The sequence below is a fragment of the Tupaia chinensis genome, unplaced genomic scaffold (assembly GCF_000334495.1).
Source record: "Tupaia chinensis unplaced genomic scaffold, TupChi_1.0 Scaffold000360_1, whole genome shotgun sequence".
Taxonomy (NCBI): Eukaryota; Metazoa; Chordata; class Mammalia; order Scandentia; family Tupaiidae; genus Tupaia; species Tupaia belangeri.
The window spans coordinates 2,358,749-2,363,928 of record NW_006159856.1 but is presented as its reverse complement, the minus strand read 5'-3'; the positions used below and the strand labels follow the sequence as shown (position 1 = coordinate 2,363,928).

The 5,180-nt window shown below is 43.2% G+C and overlaps 1 protein-coding gene across 11 annotated transcripts in view; it reads right to left on the bottom strand.

Annotated features, from left to right (window-relative positions):
* ADD1 (adducin 1) overlaps window positions 1-5,180 on the bottom strand; it is a 100,884-nt gene extending 95,704 nt beyond the window's left edge. For 9 of the 11 annotated variants that reach the window (XM_006152923.2, XM_006152926.2, XM_006152927.2 and 6 more), the window contains exon 1: window positions 5,118-5,180. The gene's annotated coding sequence lies outside the window, so the exon portion shown is untranslated. Of the gene's footprint in view, window positions 1-5,033 lie in introns of all 11 variants that reach the window. The other 2 variants (XM_006152924.3, XM_006152925.3) reach the window with 2 other exon arrangements.

Genomic DNA, 5,180 nt, shown 5'->3' with positions numbered 1-5,180 from the left:
CTTAAAACTCATGCCAGGTGTGGGGACCAGCAGGTGGCGTGGTGATTAAGGTGCTGGACACTCCCATATGGCTGACCACAGTTTGAGTCTTGGATCTGGCAATTTGCTTTCTCACTTTCCCTCTCTCTCTCTGTGTGCTCGATTAGAGTTCCAGACCTGGCAGCTTGCTTCTTCACTTTCTCTTTCACTCTGTCTCTCTCTGTTCAAATTAAAAAATAATAACAAATGGAATTAAATAAATAAATATTTTTTAAAAAAACACCTCATGCCAGGTGCATGTATGTGTGTGCCCAAAATCCAGAGCATGCATGCCCTATAGTAAAAATCTTTTTCTAAAAAGGTGTAAAACTGAGGTTTTAGTTTTGTTTTTGTTTTTTAAAGGTTTTTGCCATAAAACATGTGTGCTAGCCTGAGAGGAGAAACAGACAGTGAGAGAAAAAGAGAGAAATCATCCCCCCCACCCCGGCAAAACAGCCACATCTCAATCCCTTCTCCATTTTCTTCCTGGGATTTGTGGGCACTCATGGACATGCACCCACATGACTGTCAAGCCTCCAGGCCCAGGACTTGAACCCTGGTCAGTCATGTGGGAGTCCAGCACCTTAGCCATTATGACACCTGCTGGCTCTAAAACTGAGGTTTTTAACCAGTAGATGTTAATCACTATATAATAAGGAAGCTAAAATCTTCAAAATAGAATAGAATTTTGAAGTATGACATCACACCTGCAAGAAGCATTTCCTTCCATTCTAATTGATTACTGTACCAGAAAATTCTCACCCAATCATAGTATTAAAAAAAGTCCATGGGATCAGCAGTTAGCATAATGGCTGGCGCTGAACTCCCATGTGGTCAACCGTGGTTCGAGTTCTGGACCCAGTGGCTTAAACTCACGCCGGGCGCGTGTGTATGTGTGCCCAAGATCCTGAGAGGAGAATGGAGGAGAAGGGATTGTGGCGTGGCCATCCCCCCAGAGGGGGATTTCTCGCTTTCTATCTCTCTGGCTCTCTCTGTCTTTCTGGTGAGTGCATGTGCCTAATAGCAAAAATCTCCCCCCCCCCAAAAAAAATGTCCATAATGGATAAGACTTTTGTGCTTAATGTTCACTAAAATGCATTTATAGCTTATTGAATAAACTATCATATATCCACGAAAAGGAACACTACGTAACTGTAAGGAATATTATACTATGAAGTAAATGCCAAAGTTAAGCAAAAAAAAAAAAAAAAGACAGAAAAACATGTAGAGTGAAATCTAAGAAAGAAAAAGTGTAACTATTGCCATATAATTAAAAATGTAAAAACGTTATCTATGGAGAAAGAAAAAGACAAACAGGGTGAAGGAGGCAAGGATAGAAAGAAGACTTCTTTGAATATACCTTGTTTTATAAGCTTAACTTTAAAAGCCTTTTAATATTTTACATAATTATTAAAAACTGAATTTTAAGAAAGTAATCATAAATACTGAAAGCAAAACAAAAGAACCATACTATGCATCTAGTGGTGGTGAAATAACACAGTAACTATTCTAAGTGACTTTAAAACACAATAATTTGACTACATATCCCTAATAAGAATGGAAAAAAAAAAACAAAATTCTTAAACAGTTTTCCCAGTTGGTGGTAATGTTCCTAGCCTTCTGAGACTGAGATGTGTACAATATGGGATAAAGTGAGTAATTAGAACCAAGATTTTTGGCTCAGAACAAAAAAAAAGATAAAGGTATAAGACTGTACAGGCATAAGACTCATATTGTTTTTGAACTGTAAAGACCTGGGAATGATTATCAACAAAATAGCAATAAGCAACCCAATGACCCAAATTATTTTTAAATATTTTTCATTAAAAAAAAAAAAAAAAACAAGAGACCAGCAATTGGTGTAAAGACTATGTCACTGGAATCCCATGCAGTTGACAGCAGTTCAAGTCCGGGACCCAGTGGCTTAAACTCACGCTGGGCATGTGTGTACGTGCCCAAGATCCCGAAAGGAGAATGGAGGAGAAAGAGATTGCAATGTGGCCACCACCCCCTGCTCGGGGGTGATTTCTCGCTTTCTGTCTCTCTGTCTTTCTGGCCAGTGCACATACCCTATAGCAAAAACCTCTTAAAAAAAAAAAAAAAAAAAAAAGGCCCCTTAGACAAATGGACAGAAAATGTGCAAGAAAATCTGGTGCAGTTTATCACATCAAAGGGAGATTAAAGTATTAAGGAGTTGAGTCTAGGAGTCAGCAGGTGGGTAGTGGTTAAGCTTCTGGACTCCCACATGGCCCACCGTGATTCCAGACCTAGACCTGGCAGCTTGAAACTCACACCAGGCATGTGTGCTCTATGTGTCCAAAATCCCAAGAGGAGAATGGAGGAGAAGATATTGTAGTGTGGCTATCACCCTGGTGATTTCTCACTTTCTCTGTCTCTCTCTGTGTCCTTGGTGAGCACACACACCCTACAGCAAAAATCTTTCTTTAAAAAAAATAAAGAGTTGGGACCAGCAGTTGGCATAATGGCTATGTCACTGGACTCCCATGTAGTCAACCGCAGTTTGAGTCCCGGACCCAGTGGCTTAAACTCATGCTGGGCATGTGTGCGTGCATACCCAAGATCCCGAGAGGAGAATGTGGAGGAGAAGGGATTGCAGTGTGGCCATCCCCCCGGGAGGTGATTTCTCACTTTCTGTCTCTCTGTCTCTCTCTGTCTTTCTGGTGAGCGCACGCACCCTTTTCAAAAAAATAAGTAAAAAGAGTTGAGTTTAAAGGACTTAGGAGTCGATATGAACAGATTCCTACTGGGCAAAGATGTGATAATATGGATATCGATAATAGTAATATCTACAATGGAGTAAAACATCAAATGCCTTAACTATTTTTTTTTTGAGAGGTTTTTTTCGCTATAGGGCGCATGCGCTCGCCAGACAGACAGAGACAGACAGAGAGAGAGAAAGCGAGAAATCATCTCCCAGGAGGGATGGTCATGCCGCAATCCCTTCTCCGTACTCCTCTCAGGATCTTGGGCACGCACGCACACGCGCCCAGCGTGAGTTTTAAGCCACTGGGTCCAGGACCCAAACCGCGGTCAACTACATGGGAGTCCAGTGACATAGCCATTATGCTAACTGCTGGTTCCCAATGCTTTAACTATTAATACATAAGTTCACAATGACACAAAGACATATACACAACCCACTGGGTACTTTTGAAGACAAGAGAGAATTAATTATTTTAGAACCTAGTAAACAGAGAGGAATTCTCTCTGTATATATGTGTGTATGAAATAGAGTAGAACATGAAAAGGAGGAATGAAAGAAAGAAAGTCAATTTAAACTCCAAGTTTCATATGATAAAATACTTTAGTATGGTCTGAAGGATTTCTGATTCAATACAATGACTACATGAAAAAACTAACATTAAAAAGAAACAGTTTTATGATAAAATCAGTGAACAAAACCTTATCATTTGAACAACAAACAAAACCTTATCAGCATCAGATAACATCAAAAAGTTAAAGAGAAAAATAATCAGCTGAGTAAGTGTTATTTTAGAAAGGAGGCTAGGGGGACCAGCAGTTAGCTACGGCTATATTGCTGGACTCCCATGTAGTCGACCTCGGTTCGAGTCCGAGACCCAGTGGCTTAAAACTCACGTCAGGCGCATGTACGTGCGTGCCCAAGATCCCAAGAGGAGAATGGATTGCAGCGTGGCCATCCCCCCTGGGGGGTGATTTCTCGCTTTCTGTCTCTGTCTCTGTCTGTCTAGCGAGTGCATGCACCCTATAGCAAAAAAACATGTCCAAAAAAAGAAAGAAAGAAAGGAGGCTGGGTAAAATCCAGATTCATGTCAGAGAGTCTCTGTAACTAAAACCTAAACACACAAATAGTAAACTATGCAAGTAAATCATACTACCTGTAGGGCTGTAGACCACATCAAAACTCTGAAAAGTAGATTTGACTGGCAAAACCAACCACTTCCTTAAAAAACAAGCTTACTATTCTAGTTTTCGTCATAGTCAGCCTCAAGAGTATACTAAGATTTTGGATTTTAAAAAATAGTTTATAAATCATTGGCATTTCTCCATTAATTAAAGACTCCAACTCTTAAATCCCACCCTCACACAATTCACCCTCTGCCTGAAATGCCCTTCCTTCTATATAGCCTGTTGAACTACTGTACATTCATTCAGGGCTTGTTTTCACTGGCGACATCTACTCATGTGTTTTGCAAAGAAGGGAGAGTGGATCTTTCAGCATTCTATTACCTATCCCCCTGACGATTTCAATTTTTCACACACTAAAAATCTCTCTGTAATAACTTTCCAGCAAGGCACACAGCTATCACCTCTTTTCCGTCTTTGAGGATATGATCATTGCTTTATCTCGTATAGGCATAAAATCATAGTCAGACCAAAACCAGCAGTTTCAAGGAGACCAAATATTTATTTCAAGCCAACACAAATCACCTACCCGATATACTGAGCCACAAATTACAAGAGTTAAAATTAAACTGCTATAGGGAGAGTCTGACACCTCCAAAAAAAAAAAAAAAAACAGGAAAGAAAAGAGGGGGTACCTCATCTCCAATAAAGTTCGAGGACTACATTATGATCCGTTGGCAGACTCAGCTTTTCTCTTTGGCAGAAGCTACCGTTTTTAAAAATGAGTCGGCAAGCAGATGCATTTGTCACATACCCCGGAGCTGCCAGCGCTTCGGGACGCGGACAGGGCCTCTCAGTAGCACAATGCTGACCTAACGTCCAGCTGGGATCCTCCTTAACACACGGACCTCCGAGGCCTCCAGCCAACCACAGAGAAGCCCACGTCCCTGGGACCCGGTCCTGGCGAAGGGTGTGCAGAGACGTCGTCTCCTCTGCACTGGGTCCAAACCCACCGCGGAGGGCGGGGACCACCCCTAAGCTGCCTGAGGCCCGAGGCCCACAGCGGCCTGCCCCACCGCCCTGCCCTGCACCCGTGCCGCACCCGCCTTCCGTGCTGTCAGGCGCGCCGCAGGCCCCGCGGCCCACGCCCGGCTCCGATTCTGACCCACCTTGAGGCGCCACTCACCCCGCCGCCGCGACCCGAGCCCGGCCTGGAGCCAGGGCCCTACCGTCGCCCCTGAAGCGGGCCTCACCTCAGAAGCGACTCGCGAGCACCGCGCAGGGCTCCCCCGACTGAGTGTGGCTGCAGACCGTCG